The 17,321-nt window shown below is 46.2% G+C and overlaps 1 protein-coding gene across 8 annotated transcripts in view; it reads left to right on the forward strand.

Annotated features, from left to right (window-relative positions):
* The window catches only part of MYT1L (myelin transcription factor 1 like), a 533,658-nt gene that overhangs the window by 323,399 nt on the left and 192,938 nt on the right, over window positions 1-17,321 (forward strand). For all 8 annotated transcript variants that reach the window (XM_028831516.2, XM_077958484.1, NM_001265731.1 and 5 more), the window contains 1 exon segment: window positions 1,294-1,450. The gene's annotated coding sequence lies outside the window, so the exon portion shown is untranslated.

Consider the following 17,321-nt stretch of genomic DNA (forward strand, 5'->3'; position numbering starts at 1 on the left):
AGGTTCATATCCACCATTATGTTCTTGACAAGATATACATGCTCCATCCCTTATTAACTGTTTGTGTGGATGAAGTTGTTCTTTGGGGAAAATTAAGTACACAGGGAAGGGTTTGGGGCTCAGTCCCTAATGGTCAGCAGAAGTGGATGAGGTGGGCTAGTTTCCAGGTCGAAGGAAAAGATTGGCGAATTCTGGGGAAAATGGCCCTATTATGACTCCCTGTGTTTCTTATTTAACTCCCCTCTCTGGTTTCCTGTTGCTCAAATGAGGAATTGCATAGAAAGTGGGACGGCACTTCCATGATGGTTATCTGCATTAAGCTGCATCGTTGCAGGGGCTCAGGGCTGTCGGCTCACTTGACCTGTTGAGGTTCAAAACAGCCCAGAGAGTTTTAGTCCTGTCAACCCTGGAGAGCAGGAAGCACTGAATCCTTTGGAATGGAAATCATAAGGGGCCAGCTATCCAGTGCCACCACCCAAGGCTCCCCTAGGACCTAGTGGCGAGACTCAGATTCCCTGACCCGTATCTCAGCGCTGCGGGTCCTTCCTGAGCATGTGTAGGGACAGCCTTCATTCACGGTGGGAAGAACTGTACTAGATCTTAACACAGATAATTCAGTTTCAATTATTCTCTCCTTCTGACTAACTGGGGAGTTCTGAGCACGTATTTCACCCTCTCTGAGTATCAGTTTCTTTATTCGTAAAATTCACATAAAGTTCAATTGATGGCCAAATGACATAACGGGTAAGAAAGTGTTTTGTAAGGTTTTAAGTTCTACCAATTTTAAGGAGACTAGGCTGATCCTCTCACCCCAGAAGTCCCTGGAGACATCACAGAATGAATAAGGGTGACAGTGGGAATCCTGGTGTGGAGCTCCTCCGATGCTGCCGCACGGGCTGAGCCTACCCCGAGTCTGGGCAGGAGGGAGGACATGGCTGCGCGCAGGGCTTCTGGTCCACAGGAACTGGGAGCTCATGGAACCGTCTCAGGCAGAGCACAGAGCACAGAGCGCAGAGCTGACGTAGCTGGCAGAGAACAAACCTTCCCAGCCGGGGCTTGCTCCCACAGGAGCCTGGGCAAGGGTCACAGTCCAAACAGCAGGCGTCAAATCTAGGAGAATAAATTGTAAAGGGGAATGCGTTGTTCACGGACATGAAAGAGAACTTTTGTTTCCTGGAGGAAGCTGACGTGTGCGTGTTGACAGTTGCAAAGAGGACGACGCCCTGTGTATGTCTCTTCCTAAGGTGGTGATGAATTCATGAGGTGCTGCATGTTGCTTTTCATATTTTGCAGATGGAGAAATCAAGGCACAGAGAGATTAAGTGACTTTGCCATAGTCACAAGCTGGAGAGGACCAGGAGTAGAGCTTAGAGCGAGCCCCTGACTCTGGGCCTGCGTCCTGCCAGGAGTCACGCTGCCTCCATTCCTAGGAGAGAAGACTTCCTGTAAGGTAAAGGCGGCCGTCTACACTGGGTTCTGTGCAGCCCGCACTGAGGCAGGGCGGCCCGTCTACACTCGGTTCTGTGCAGCCCGCACTGAGGCAGGGCGGCCCGTCTACACTCGGTTCTGTGTAGCCCGCACTGAGGCAGGGCGGCCCGTCTACACTGGGTTCTGTGCAGCCCACACTGAGGCAGGGCGGCCCTCACTCACTAGGTAAAGGCGGCCGTCTACACTCGGTTCTGTGCAGCCCACACCGAGGCAGGGCGGCCCTCACTCACTAGGTGAAGGCGGCCGTCTACACTGGGTTCTGTGCAGCCCACACTGAGGCAGGATGGCCCCCACTCACTAGGTGAAGGTGGCCATCTACACTCGGTTCTGTGCAGCCTGCACTGAGGCAGGGCAGCCCTCACTCACTAGGTAAAGGCGGCCCGTCTACACTGGGTTCTGTGCAGCCCACACTGAGGCAGGGCGGCCCCCACTCACTAGGTAAAGGCGGCCTGTCTACACTGGGTTCTGTGCAGCCCACACTGAGGCAGGGCGGCCCTCACTCACTAGGTAAAGGCGGCCTGTCTACACTCGGTTCTGTGCAGCCCACACTGAGGCAGGATGGCCCCCACTGTAGACGGTTAGGTTGTGTGCTCTCTGCGTGTGTGAAAAGAGTTAAACAGCAGCACTCACATCTCCTAGCCTGGGTTTGCTAGCCTGTTCCAGACCACATTGTCCACAAACCACTTCCTTATGTGGTCAAAACAATCAGTCTGCACACCGCTTCCTCCACCTCGGCCTCTCCGGCCCTTCCCTCTTCCACTTTCCATCCTCAGAAGGTATCTTGGCTTTTTCTTCTAAACCATTCCTTCAGATTTCCCCCTCTCCTCTTTTATGTCCGTCACTTCTTCTTTTCTGATGGCTGGATTGACCCCATCTTGGATTCTAAGAAACAAAGAGAGCAGCTTCCGTCCTCCCTCTTGTAGCTGTCACTTGCCTCTGTCCCCTGGGGCGGTCCTGGGCAAAGCACTGCCCACCTCCCTGGCACCTGCCCAGTGCAGCGGCTCTGAGAATCCTACCGCATTCTCCTGGGACTCCCCTTGAGAAAGGAGCACCAAGCCCAGGCAGTGTTGGCTGGGACGGGGATTTCGGCCTCAGCTGGTCCCACGCCCATCACCCGGGGACAAAGCCTCTGTGTCCGACCCCACACGGGATGGCCTCGCTCACGCTCAGCCACTACCCAGCAGTGGTCAGCGAGAGACCACCCGCTCGCTTCCTTCGGTCCTCCCCCTACAGCGGCTGTGCTGACAACATAATACTCCTTCCTCTTCTCTTCCACCCTTTCTAGAACTTCCTCTTTCCTTCTGCAACAGGCAGGGTTTTTTAAGGGTTTTCTCCTATTATTTAGAATGCTCTTGTTGATGCTTTTTTTTTTTTTTCTATTCCTGCTCCTTGATTGGAGGGCAGTGTGATATTAGTGGTGCGTTTCTCTCATGGAGAAGGGCACTCCCGGAAAGAGAGCTCAGTGAGGACGACAGTCTGGTGAACTCACAGCTACCGCACCAGGCACATGGCAGCACCCCCTTATGCGTGTGGAGCCCTGTGCATTTTCCGGCCACACGTGCTAGAATGTTCACATCCACCGACTGTCACATGAACACACGGGAAAGACATTCCTGTGACATAGTTCGTGCAGATGATAAAATTGAGGCCTGAAAGTTAAAGAGACACAGTAAGTAGGAAAAAACAAAAACAAAACTATTCCAAGCCCATGCCCTGTCTCTAAACTTCATGTTTCCCATTTAATAATCTTCAGAGCATTTTCATTTCTATCACTTTTCTGTAGAACAACATATTTCCACCCCCGTGAATATTTAACGTATGTCACAGAGTCCACATTCTATCACTCGTAGACACAGGATTCTCTAAGTTTTCTGTTCTTTATTCTTTTAGTATTTTCCTCCCCCTAAAAAATAAGTAGAGTAATTTTAAAAAATGGATTAAAAAGAATTTGGAAACTGGAAAAATCTTTAAGATAATTTCAAATACCTGCAAAAATGGGAAGTTCTAGTTATATTTTTCTATGGCAAAACATATTTGAATTTTTGATTTTAAATTTTTTTACCACATCTCTAAAACCTGAATTTGGGAGAAGTAGAGACAGAAAATGCTGGATATAAACCAGATGGAGTCTGGGAAGCAGGCCTATAGGTCAGCAGTACAGAAAACTGTCTGTTACTTATTAAAAGCAGCTCTTTCGTTACATTTGTGTTTTGTAGCTATCGAAAAGAGATAGCTTGTTTCTTCACTTGCACTGTAACCACACATCCTCTGGGACAGGCATTCATTAGGGAGGGACCGGACACCTCTGAACATCACCAGGAGGCAGCACGGCCTGCCGGGATGGGGAGGAAGCCAGATGCCCCTAGGAGGACTCGCTGGGAGGAGGGAGCAGGGCATGAGACCAGGGCTGAGCCTGGTGAGGGCATGGGAAGGAACGGGCCCATGGGGGGATGCGGCCACTCCCCCCAAAATGCAAGCCTCAGTGAGAAAGTCACAGACAGGCCATGGAGACTGGGATTCTTTTCAAATGACTGAATTACCGAAAACGTTTATGTATACATGGGAAAAAATACCATCAGCAAAACGGAAAAATAACAAAACAGTATCAACAATAAGCTGGAAGAAAATACTGGCAACAGATAAGGTGGGTGAAGGCATTAGCACCGCAATGTACAGAGAGCTATTACGAATCGATGTGAAAAACGTGAAAAGAAAGAAGAAAAACAGGGAAAGGATATGAATCACAATTTCACAGAAGAGGAGATGCAGACGGGGAAGGCGTGAGAGAATGCTTAGCCTCCCTGGGGGCCAGGGAAATGACAAGACACATGGCTTTACTCAACCAAAGCCAAGGATGGAATAAAATTTAAGGTGACCAGTGCTTCCAGAAGCCCCGTGATCACACATTACTAAAAAGGGTATGGATTCTTTTTTTTTTTTTTTTTTTTGAGACAGAGTCTCGCACTGTTGCCCAGGCTGGAGTGCAGTGGCGTGATCTCGGCTCACTGCAAGCTTTGCCTCCTAAGTTGACTCCATTCTCCTGCCTCAGCCTCCTGAGTAGCTGGGACTACAGGTGCCCACCACCATGCCCGGCGAATTTTTTGTGTTTTTAGTAGAGTCAGGGTTTCACTGTGTTAACCAGGATGGTCTCAATTTCCTGACCTCAGCACTGATCTTAGGAGCAGTTTAGGGAGGGTCAGAATCTTGTAGCCTCCAGCTGCATGACTCCTAAACCATAATTTTTAATCTATGGCTGCTGTTAGTTCTACAAGGGCAGTGTAGTCCCCAGGCAAGAAGGAGGTCAGCTTTGGGAAAGGGCTGTTACCTTCTTTGTTTAAACTAAGTTTCTCCCAAAGTTAATTCAGCCTGTGCCCAGGAATGAACAAGGACAGCTTGGATGTTAGAAGCAAGGTGGAGTGGGTTAAGTCAGATCTCTTTCACTGTCTTAGTCAAAATTTTGCAAAGGCAGGTAAGGAAAAGGAGGCATTATTGCTAGACTTGAGGTAATCAGCAGAGAACCACTCTGGGTTCTTAAGCCCGAGAATTCCTGGACGGATGGCATCACAGCGGGGCAGTCGGGGATGGACAGGAAGGCGGAGGAGGGGACACCTGGGGACTCCAGCAATGCTCCCTGTTGGTAGGATCCGGCATGGGCCAGTGTGACGTCCAGGCAGATGCGAGGAAATGGGATAAAATGACAACAGCCAAAACCAGAATGTGATAAATTATTTGATAGGGGAAAGGGGGAAAAACTAGCCAAGTATTATTTTAAAACTTTGGAAGGGAAGAACAACCACCTCATACATTCAGGAACTAACTATGGAGAAGGTGGACAGACGCTGGGGTGTCATGAGCCCCGCCTCACGAGCTCTTACAGCCAGTGAACTGTGCAGAGAAACTGATATCTAATCAATAAATTTGCAAAACGCGGAGGAAGGAGACGGGAGAGAGCAGTGCCTAACGGTGAGATAGGAATTAGGGGCGTGGTTAAGGGAAAGCCATAAAATGAATTTGATGTGACAGAGGCCGCAAGGAGAGTTCATTTAGGGGCTTTCCCTTAACCACGGGGTTGGAGGTTGGAAGGGACCCAGCTGAAGGAAAGCAGGAGGAGGACCAGGCGAGAGGAATGGACAGACACGCAGGAAAGAAGGATGGGAGAGAGTGGGTCCTCAGAGGTCCGCTTTAAGAAAAGGATCTAGGCCAGGCGCAGTGGCTCACACCCGTAATCCCAGAACTTTTGGAGGCTGAGGCAGAGGATCTCTTGAGGCCAGGAGTTTGAGACCAGCATGGACAACATGGTGAAACCCCATCTCTACAAAAACTACACAAATTAGCCAGACATGGTGAGCATCTGTAATCCCAGGTGCTCGGGGGCTGAGGTGGAAAGGTCACTTGAGTCTAGGAGGTCCGAGGCTGCCGTGAGCCATGATCATGTCACTGCACTCCAGCCAGAGTAGCAGAGCAAGAACCCATCTCCAAAAAGAAAAGGAAAAGAAAAATACATAGCAAGACCCTCACAAGAGGGGGCGGCAGCAGCAGGGGCTGATGTGGAAGCATGGGTGGGGTCCAACAGGAGCCCTGGATCCACCCTGTGATTTGGTCCCATGATTCCTGGCAGCGAGCAGAGATTCGAATGGAAACTTCTTACTCGGAGGCAGGCTGGAAAGGGATATTGAATGAGAGACGTAGATGAGACCAGCGGAGGGGCTGGCTTCAATGGCTCCTCTGCTCTTCCTTATAAAGAGAATGGCAAGGTTGCTACCTGAGAGGGGACAAGATGGGAAATGCAGGTTGCAAGGGAGAGCTGTGAGTTCCCACAGGAGATGGCGTCTGCCCAGGAATGGGGAGCATCAGCCACACCTCCTAGATCAGGACTGTGTCCCTTGACCATACCGTTTATCCTGCAAGACACTGATTTTACAGGTGCTAAAAGACCTGAGATGATTTTTATTTCACACTATAGTTGTCTGAAAAAAGCACAAACTACCAGCCTTTAAAATTATCCTTAGTCTAAGTGGTTTTTTGTTGTTGTTGTTGTTGGGTTTTTTGAGACAGAGTTTCACTCCTGCTGCCCAGGCTGGAGGCACGATGTCAGATCACTGCAACCCCTGCCTCCCAGGTTCGCGCGATTCTCCTGTCTCAGCCTCCAGAGTAGCTGGGATTACAGGCACCCGCCACCATGCCCAGCTTATTTTTTTGTGTTTTTAGTAGAGATGGGGTTTCACCATGTTAGCCTGGCTGGTCTCAAACTCCTGACCTCAGGTGATCCACCTACCTTGGCCTCCCAAAGTGTTGGGATTACAGGTTGAGCCACCGCGCCCTGCCCCTAGTCTAAGGTTTTTGAATTTTCATTACTTACCTAATATTTATGACGTTTCCCCCTATAGGTAGGAAATGCTTCCCTTTATTTTACTCCTTTTCTTTCCTGCGTAGAGCATCCATGACTCTTAACTAAATTCTTTCTTTATTGTCAAGAAGGTGTGTCCAACCTTCATGCAATCCTTAATCAAACCTTGGTATTTTTATTTAGTACAACTCAGCAAATATTTATCCAGCCACTGCCCTGTGCCCAGCGCCATGCTGGGGGCTGCAGAATGAGAAGATGCACGATGCACTCTTGCTTCTGTCCCAAGATTGCCGGGCTCAGATCCTGGGCTGGGTTTTTCCTGGCATGCAGAGAGCCGCCTCTTCAGGAGTGATCCAGTTCCCCAGGCTTCAGGACTGCGGCTCCTGAGAAGACACTCTCAGCTGCTCCCTTGCCTGGCACAGGGAATTTAGGAGTCCAGATCCTGTTAGAAATAAAGAGTTAGTTGAATTAAGGGAGACTGTGAAGAGTCCAAGAAAAATATTCTCATCTAGAAAAGAAAGTTATATTCCCACCTCATCCCACACCCCCCCACCCCACACACATTTTAGATTTTGAAAATGCAACTAAATGTTTGGCTGTAGGAGTCCTGGAGACTGTACTCTGGGGCCAAAGTACCAGCATGCTAGTTCAGGGACATGAAAGGCTGATATGATATTTGGTATTGTGAGAAGGTAATCAGCAGTACCCAGAGGACTTCATCTTACCCTACTTAAGAAGGACTATGCAGTTATCTGTAACATGGATTCTGCAAGCATTTGTTTCTTATCCCTTTGAGAAAACTTACAACACCCAGAAATGGAAATGAGAAGAAAGCCCCAAGCGTCTCCTCAGCATCTGCTGTGTGCCCAGCCAGGCATGGTGGCTCACGCCTGTAATCACTGCATTTTGGGAGGCTGGTGTGGGTGGATCACTTGAGCTCAAGAGTTGGACAGCATCTGCTATGCACCAAGCTCTGTAAAAGGTTCTTGCCTAAGATTCTTTTTTTCAATCCTCTCCACCGCCCAATGAGATAAGTAGAGATTTTACAACGAAAATACTCAGATTCATAGAGGGGACTATGTCGGCATAAGCAGGTTTGTGTGTGGAGCCAGCACTGGCACTGCAAGCCGTTGCCCCTGTCATGCCCATGTATGCTGCTGCTGCCCCGCACGGTGCACAGGCCACAGTGTCCTCCGAAGCAATCCAGTGAAGGGGCTGCCACTGACAAGGAGAAGTTCGAGAATATGAAGGCACTGAAATCTGGAGAACCAGCAGAGTAGGCGGAGGAGGCTGCCCACCACACGGCCCTAGAAAGCACATGCAGAGATGTTCGGAGCCACACAGCATCAAGGGCCCACTTTCCACCTGCCCACCATGGTCAGGCAGCCGTGCTGTGTGCCCAGCACTCCACGGGAATGGGAGGTACAGGTGGGAGTGTGGCATATCTACACCCCGGAGGTGCAGCTGGGTTGGCGGGAGGGTGGAGGCCTCATGGGCACATGAAGATAAGACCAGAGTTATTTTAAAGGCATGTACAAAGTCTATGGAAGTTTGTTTGGAGCAACTTTCAGGGAGATTAAAGAACAAATTGCTCCAAGAGCAGAAATGAAATGCAAATAAATTATTAAACATTGAGCAAAAGCTCAGGTGCTAGAGGACAGCTTCAGGGGGAGCTGGTACATCCCGAACCTTTGCCACACGCAGTTCCAGTATCTACCCAGGACCCACGAACGTCCCAATGAGCCATTTTCTGAGTCTTGAGGCCCAGCATGGGAATGTCATTCCTGTAACAGTTACGTAACCCAAAAGCATCCACCAAGGTCTGGCTTCCCCAGGATGCTCCAGAGGCCCTGGGACTTCAATGTCTGCTCTTTCCCTGGACTCAGTCATCTCATGGGCAGAGAGCAGGGGACCCAGGGTGCACCCGCATTCCCCACGCAGCCTCAGCTCACTGTTGCTAGGTCCAGCTTCAGAATCAGCTTGGAACAGATGGAGAGCAGCAGAAGTGAACCCCTGAAGCAGGTGGGCAGGAGGCACAAGCCCAGGAAATAATGGGCATGTGCTTTCCAGGGCCCTGTGGTGTGGGGTAGCACATGCCCCTCCCACGGGAACGCTGCCACTCCCACGGGGACACTGGCTGCCCCTCCCATGGGAACACTGCACCTCCACTCCGGCCATCTGAGGCCAAGAGAAATTTAGAGCAACGCTTCCAGATCATCATATTTTTCCAGAAAACAAAAAAACACAGAAATCCAGGTTTTGAGATAAAGCCTTGAGATTTTTAGATGTTAGCCCAATTTGTTCAACACTGAGAACCCGATAGAACAGTTCTGTGGCTGGGTATGAGCCTCTGGCTGTGAGACCGTTCAGGTGCCCCCAGTCCTAAAATTCTGATTCTTTGAATTTTCTCCCAGAGCTTCCTGGCAAGATAAAATAATGGTGAAGTCATAAACACATTCAAGTTTAGAAGATCATATTTTAAAATGAAAATAAGGATTTATTATCTTGTTTTTACACTCAGGACTGAAACAACATCTATTTACCACCAACAATAAAAATAGTTAAATTCTCGAAGGGCACCTGACTTCACGTTTCCTCTGGAGTTCTGGAAGGGGTGCCTTCCTGCCCAGACATTCCTTGATGTAAAAGAAGATATCATGCTGTGACTGGAAATGCAACCATTACACCCAAAAGAGACTTCAGCTCATCAGGTGTCAGCTCTTAGCGTGAACAACCAAGCTTCACGGTAGCCCCGTGTTTCGTGGTCACCACCACCTGCACAGCAGCTGACCACCCCCTTGGCCGGAGATGAGGCCTCCAAAGTGAAGTGAGGCCACTCTGTCCCTGGCCCGTAGCACTTCCCCGAAAGTTCTTCTCGTGGGTGTTTTTGGGCTTCTCTGCTGGTATCGTATGTGACATAACTTGGGTGACTCGTTTTTCGTGGATTTAGAACTGCTCGGTCATCCATTTTTGAATAAAATCAAATGTAAATTATGTTGTGAAAGCATCACCACTGCCTCGATTCCCCTGTCAACATCTTCGAAGCCTTTGAGGCTTGGTTCAGGATTGGTTACGTTTCAAATGGTCCATTAGGTGCCTGGCTCAAACGTGGTTTTGAGGAAACCCTTCTTGGGCCAGGCAATCCCAGGACTTTCCCAGAGCAAATTCCCTGTGGCTGTCTTTGAAGCTGTGAAAGGCTCCTTGCCGTGTTTAAGTTCCCTTTCTGACTTCCGGCTTAACGTTGAATGATCCCGTGCAGCCTGACCAGCATTCCATTGACGCGGCATCCCCACCATCTGTGTAGAAATAGGGGCATAGGTATCCTCTGGCTGCCTGTGGAGTGGATATTTCTTTGAAACTTTTTGTTTGTATTGTGAGAATTTTAAAAAAACTATAATAAAATTATTAACAATGTAGCTGACCAAGAGATGCATTAGTCCATTGTAATTAGTTTATCCATTCACTCATTTAACTGAAATTTACAGGCGTCTACCAGGGGCCAGGCACTTTTCTATCAGGATGTCCACCTGCCTGACAGATAGGATCCTATATTTTGACAACTTGCTTTTCCTGTATTCAAAAGGCTAGTGGCTGAGTGCACTTCGTATGGCTGTCTTCCCACCTCTGTTGGGTCCAGCTACCAGCTGTGCGCTCCCACAGCACACACAGATCTGGGGGAGAGGCTGGGGGCACCCACTGATGTGCAGGCTGGCGTGGTGTCCTCGGTGCCATGCTCGAATTAGTGCTGTCCCAGGTGGTGGCACTCTCACAAGTTGGTTCTGTCAAGATGATGGAGCTCCCCTCTAGGGAGCCTATTACAGGACATCTTTATTGCAACCTGTCATCATTTTGATTGCTCTTTTCTTAGGATTTGTAGCATGATTTTTAAAGTGTTTGTCTCAAACTAGGCATAGAAGTCTATTAAGCATTCAAACGATGCCATTTAGAAGGATTTATTTTTAGGGTTTCATGATAGTACGTGTGCCGCTGTATCACTTGAGTTTTATCGTCTCCAGCCATTAGAGGAAGCCTGCAGCCTACATTTCCCAAGACTGTGTTGATTTCAACTATCCTATGTATGCCAGGACATTTCCCAAATGTCCTAGAAGTCCCAGTAATTTGGCCTTAAAGCTGTATCTCACAGACTGCTTCTTGCCCTAAGAAACAGTGTAAACATTATTTGGCAGGCTCCGTATCTGTAACTATTCTTTTGAAGGCATGGCCACCAGGCTCAAGCCACTCCCTGTCCGTGGAGAGGCATGCCCAGAACCTCCCAGTGGTGGGAAGGAGTCTTCCAGAGGTTCCTCCAGGCCAAAGCAAGAGCACAGCCACGCATAGGTTTCTAACACCTGCTGTACGTTTCTTTCACTTGTAGCTGAATATCAGTTCCCAACTGGTGCCCTCCAGAACTTCTACCTGAGAAGCGATTAGCAGAGGCTGATCGTTAGTGACTGGAATCAGGAGAAAGACTAAGACATGTTAGAGTCAAAACTCATTTTGATTTTATACACATTTGTAAACCTCTTTAGTACTTTAAGGGAATTCGTAACCAAAGAATGGGGGAGGGATGCTTTTTCTGTTTCAGTTTAGCTCAAGGTCGTGTTTTAGAATATCTTCCTAAAACGTTCTTGTATGCCACCTATTTAAAGCTTACTAAATACTCATTGACCAGTTCATAAAACAATTAGCTTTCAAATCTCATTCAAGTGAACTTCAAATATGCTATTTCCAATGTTTTCTTTCATTTTCTAAAAAGTGCTAACCTACAAAATCATCTTGATTTCTGAGTACAGAGGAATAGTTTTACGTTGTCTCACCCTGGAGACTGTGAGGGTCAGCATACAGAGTGGCAGGTACCATGTAAGTATTAGCTGTATCTTCACTTGTTTCGCCAAGATAATTTTTATTTTCTCATTTTAATTTCTCTTGGCTTTGTTGGCATCAACCTTGCCGGACCAAACAGGCACACACATTGTACACAGTGATGGGGTGAAAGGGACAGATCCAGGAATGCGGATCTCTTTCCTCAAGACGATGGCTTCACTAATTGCCATCTGCATCAATAAAAAAATGGAAAGAAGGAAAAGGAAAAATTAGGAGCAGACAAACCAAGCCTCTTTTTCCTGTTTTATATGCCTAATTTTCTCCTTTGTATCCTATGAAGTTGAACAATGGAAATTTAAAAATTATAAACCATGATGTAATGAACTATAAACCTACTTATGTTTTCTAACTCTTTTGTGACTTGATAAAATGCTATCCTTTCAAAATATGAATATCAGATATGAATTCCAAATATTAATGTATTTACACTACATTAATTTCACTAAAAAGCAGGAAATATTGTCATAGTTTGGAAAACAATTTTTAATTGTTGTCATTCTCCATTCAAACATTTTTCAAGGATGACTAGAAAATATGTTCTGATTCTTGCTGATCTTCATAGATATATTTTTAGGAGCCCAAATTTGCTGGAGTCCAAATTGAGACGTGGAGGTATTTTCTATGACGTAGGGTTGTAAAAGGCTGACCAGCTCCCAGCTGCCTTGGAGAGAGTAATTCCTGGGAAGAAGTGCTCTTGGGAAAACACCTGGATATGGCTAGACGTGCACAACTGCACTGCCTTCTGCCAGGACTTCCAGTTTCTCTTCAACATTCCTTCCCCAAGCCTTCCTTACCCCTCACAGAGGCTAGGACTGACCTCTGGCTCCTGCCCTCCCTCCCATCTCCTCTTCTTGATGGTGCTGACAAGCAAAGAATTGACCAAGCGAATTGAGCAGCAGGAGCTGAAAAGCAGGGTCCGGCTGGCTGGCAAAATGGAAATTGCTTCCTGGATAGTGGAGGAGTGACTGTGGCAGGGAGGGAGGCCTGGAGCTCAGGTTTGGTGTCGAAGTGGAAGCCGCCTGCAATCCAAGCCCCCATGCCCGTTCCTGCAAGAGGACTCTGTGGGGTGGGGAGATCAGGTCCCTGCGGCTAGAGACTCGGGCTGGGGGGGACCTTGCTGGTCTCTGGCAGGCCTGGGACCCAAAGTGAACCCGTCATGGATTCACAGTTGTGGCCTGATGTGGTACTTGACATCAGAAAGCAGCAGATGAGGACTCCAAGGAATTTTACTGAATTTGTGAAATTTTCATGCACTTAAAATATTAGTTCTTAGCCAGGTACCATGGCTCACACCAGGGATCCCAGAACTTTGGAAGTCAGAGGCAATAGGATCACTTGAGTCCAGGAGTTCAAGACCAGCCTGGGAAACATAGTGAAACCCTGGCTCTACAAATAATTGAAAAGATTAGCCAGGCACGGTGGCACACGCCTGCAGTCCAGCCACTGTGGAAGTGGAATCCAAGGCTGCAGCGAGCTACGATTGTGCCACTGTACTCCAGCCTGGGTGACAAAGTGATACCCTGTCCCTAAATATAGGTATCAAATATATATACATTATAATCTCTTCACTGAGGCTCAACTTGAAGAAAGCATCCTTTTTATTGGAAGGAAGAGAAGGAAGATCATAGTAATAAAATAAATCCTGAGTCCAAATGTAAAGTTTTCATATTAGGAAGTAATTCACCTGCTCTCGCTTCGTGAATCCTTCCTGAAAGCTTTATTGCCTGAAAATAGATTCCTTAAATTCAAGACTTTTCTTTACATATAAAACATTTTAAATCTGCTTAGAAAACATCCTTATTTTAAAAATAAATATTAGACTTCAAAATAAAAGAACTACTGCTTAGGTGGAGTTTTATGGGTGATTTTCTAAATGTAAATTACTGGAGAGGTAATCAGAAACCCAAGCAGTGATAACTGAGGTGAACTTTCTCCAGTTCCAAGGAAGATCAGAGCTGATGTCTTAGAAAACCCTACTGAGTTGTTCACAGGTTCACTAAGTGAAGCTCGCACTTCCGGCCCTGGGACCACCAGAAGAATGAATTCAAATGAACAGTTTAAACACCTGAGGCTGCCAATGACAGTCGCCAGGGGTGGGCAGGCCCTGGGTGGAAGCAAGCCCAAGCGTTCTTTTCAGGAGGGTAGGAGAGACGGGAAGGGCAGGATGGCGGGGCTGGGGAGTCCTGAAGCAACACATTGCGAGAGCACTGGCAAGGGCCAGCTGCCTTAGGACCACACACCATCAGGTGCACGCATTAGAAAATGAAAACCTCCTGGCATTTCAGACTATGTGTTTTATGCTTTCTGCTTAATCTGAACCTTGCTGGCAGTTGGCACTTATTAAACAGCTATGTAAACGTAAAATTTAAAACAGTTTTTGAAACTCTTCAGATTTGGGTTTCATTGGCTGAAAGGGAAAGAAAGGGGAGCCCCCATCTGTTTAGCGTCTGCTCCATGTGGGGTGCTGTGCTCAGCATCTTTCATAAATTATCTCCTGTAATGCTCATAGCAAGGGGCCTTGTTCAGCAGAGGAAAACACACTGCAGAGCCACCGTAATCCAAACAGCATTCACGCTGGAAGAAACCAACAGAGGAGGGAACAGAGAGTCTGATCACAGACCCAACTGTGGTAGGAATTTCACATTCGGCAAGAGAAATATTTTAGTGTAGGGAGGGAATATGATTTATTTAATAACTGATTAGTGGAAAAACTGCTATCTGACTGGAAAAAAAATAAGGTTGCCTCTATATGCATAAAAAATACTGAAAGGATGAAGAATTTAATTATAAAAATAAAACAATTCTTATCCTTATCCAACCATGTGAGCAGTTAACTAATAAGGCCAAGTTGTTCGATTTAATGCCCACAAAGGAAAACTAGCTTTACTGCAGTTTTGCTCACAGGTTCTTCCCTAAACTACAGCCAGAGAAATCATAAATGCGGGTTTATTCACGAGATGCTGGATAAGGGTAAGCAAGCTGGGTGATCTCTGAGTGTGGCTGGCCCCTGTTCTGCTAGAAGCTTTAAGAAGTCTGTGCCCTCCTGAAGGGAGCTCATAGCCAAGCTCAGAGTGTGTCTCTCCCACCTCAGCCCCAGCTTTGTCTCTCCTGGAACACACCAGTCTCTCCAAGCCTTCGGGTCTTTGCACATCCTGTTCCCACTGTGAGGAACACGCTCACCACAGTTTTTCTTTTTAACCTGAAACATTCAATTTTTATGTGTGTGTGTGTGTGTGTGTATATATATATGTGTATATGTGTATATATACACATATATATACATACACAATATATACACACACACACATATAAACTTTAAGTTCTCGGGTACATGTGCACAACATGCAGGTTTGTTACATATGTATACATGTGCCATGTTGGTGTGCCGCACCCATTAACTTGTCATTTACATTAGATATTTCTCTTAATGCTGTCCCTCCCCGCTCCCCACATCCCATGACAGGCCCTGGTGTGTGATGTTCCCCACGCTGTATCCAACTGTTCTCATTGTTCAATTCCCACCTATGAGTGAGAACATGTGATGTTTGGTTTTCTGTCCTTGCAATAGTTTGCTCAAAATGATGGTTTCCAGCTTCATCCATGTCCCTACAAAGGATGTGAACTCATCCTTCTTTATGGCTGCATAGTATTCCATGGTATATATGTGCCACATTTTCTTAACCCAGTCTATCATTGATGGATATTTGGGTTGGTTCCAAGTCTTTGCTATTGTGAATAGTGCCACATTAAATATACGTGTGCATGGTCTTTATAGTAGCAAGATTTATAATCCCTTGGGTATATACCCAGTAATGGGATGGCTGGGTCAAATGGTATTTCTAGTTCTAAATCCTTGAGGAATCAACACACTGTCTTCCACAATGGTTGAACTAGTTTACACTCCCACTAACAGTGTAAAAGTGTTCCTATTTCTCCACATCCTCTCCAGCATCTGTTTTTTCCTGACTTTTTAATGATCGCCATTCTAACTGGTGTGAGATGGTATCTCATTGTGGTTTTGATTTGCATTTCTCTGATGGACAGTGATGATGAGCATTTTTTCATGTGTCTGTTGGTCGCATAAATGTCTTCTTTGAGAAGTGTCTCTTCATATCCTTCGTACACTTTTTGATGGGGTTGTTTGATTTTTTCTTGTAAATTTGTTTAAGTTCTTTGTAGATTCTGGATATTAGCCCTTTGCCAGATGGGTAGATTGCAAAAATTTTCTCCCATTCTGTAGGTTGCCTGTTCACTCTGATGGTAGTTTCTTTTGCTGTGCAGAAGCTCTTTAGTTTAATTAGATCCCATTTTTCTATTTTGGCTTTTGTTGCCATTTCTTTTGGTGTTTTAGTCATGAAGTCCTTGCCCATGCTTATGTCCTGAATGGTATCGCCTAGGTTAGGCCTAACATTTAAGTCTTTAATCCATCTTGAATTAATTTTTGTATAAAATGTAAGGAAGGGATGCAGTTTCAGCTTTGTACATATAGTTAGCCAGTTTCCCCAGCACCATTTATTAAATAGGGATTCCTTTCCCCATTTCTTCTTTTTGTCAGGTTTGTCAAAGATCAGATGGCTGTAGATGTGTGGTATTATTTCTGAGGACTCTGTTCTGTTCCATTGGTCTATATCTCTGTTTTGGTACCAGTACCATGCTGTGTTGGTTACTGTAGCCTTGTAGTATAGTTTGAAGTCAGGTAGCGTGATGCCTCCAGCTTTGTTCTTTTTGCTTAGGATTGTCTTGGCAATGCGGGCTCTTTTTTGTTCCATATGAACTTTAAAGTAGTTTTTTCCAATTCTGTTAAGAAAATCATTGGTAGCTTGATGGGGATGGCATAGAATCTTAAATTACCTTGGGCAGTATGGCCATTTTCATGATACTGATTCTTCCTATCCATGAGCATGGAATGTTCTTCCATTTGTTTGTGTCCTCTTTTATTTCATTGAGCAGTGGTTTGTAGTTCTCCTTGAAGAGGTCCTTCACATCACTTGTAATCTGGATTCCTAGGTATTTTATTCTCTTTGAAGCAGTTGTGAATGGGAGTTCACTCATGGTTTGGCTCTCTGTTTGTCTGTTATTGGTGTGTAAGAATGCTTGTGATTTTTGCACATTGATTTTGTATTCTGAGACTTCACTGAAGTTGCTTATAAGCTTAAGGAGAGTTTGGGCTGAGACGATGGGGTTTTCTAAATATACAATCATGTCATCTGCAAACAGGGACAATTTGACTTCCTCTTTTCCTAATTGAATACCCTTTATTTCTTTCTCTTGCCTGATTGCCCTAGCCAGAACTTCCAACACTATGTTTAATAGGAGTGGTGAGTGAGGGCATCCCTGTCTTATGCCAGTTTTCAAAGGGAATGCTTCCAGTTTTTGCCCATTCAGTATGATATTGGCTGTGGGTTTGTCATCAATAGCTCTCATTGTTTTGAGATAGTCACATCAACGCCTAGTTTATTGAGAACTTTTAGCATGAAGTGCTGTTGAATTTTGTCAAAGGCCTTTTCTGCATCTATTGAGATAATCATGTGGTTTTTGTCTTTGGTTCTGTTTATGTGATGGATCATGTTTATTGATTTGAGTATGTTGCACCAGCCTTGCA

This window comes from Macaca mulatta, chromosome 13 (genome assembly GCF_049350105.2).
Source record: "Macaca mulatta isolate MMU2019108-1 chromosome 13, T2T-MMU8v2.0, whole genome shotgun sequence".
Taxonomy (NCBI): Eukaryota; Metazoa; Chordata; class Mammalia; order Primates; family Cercopithecidae; genus Macaca; species Macaca mulatta.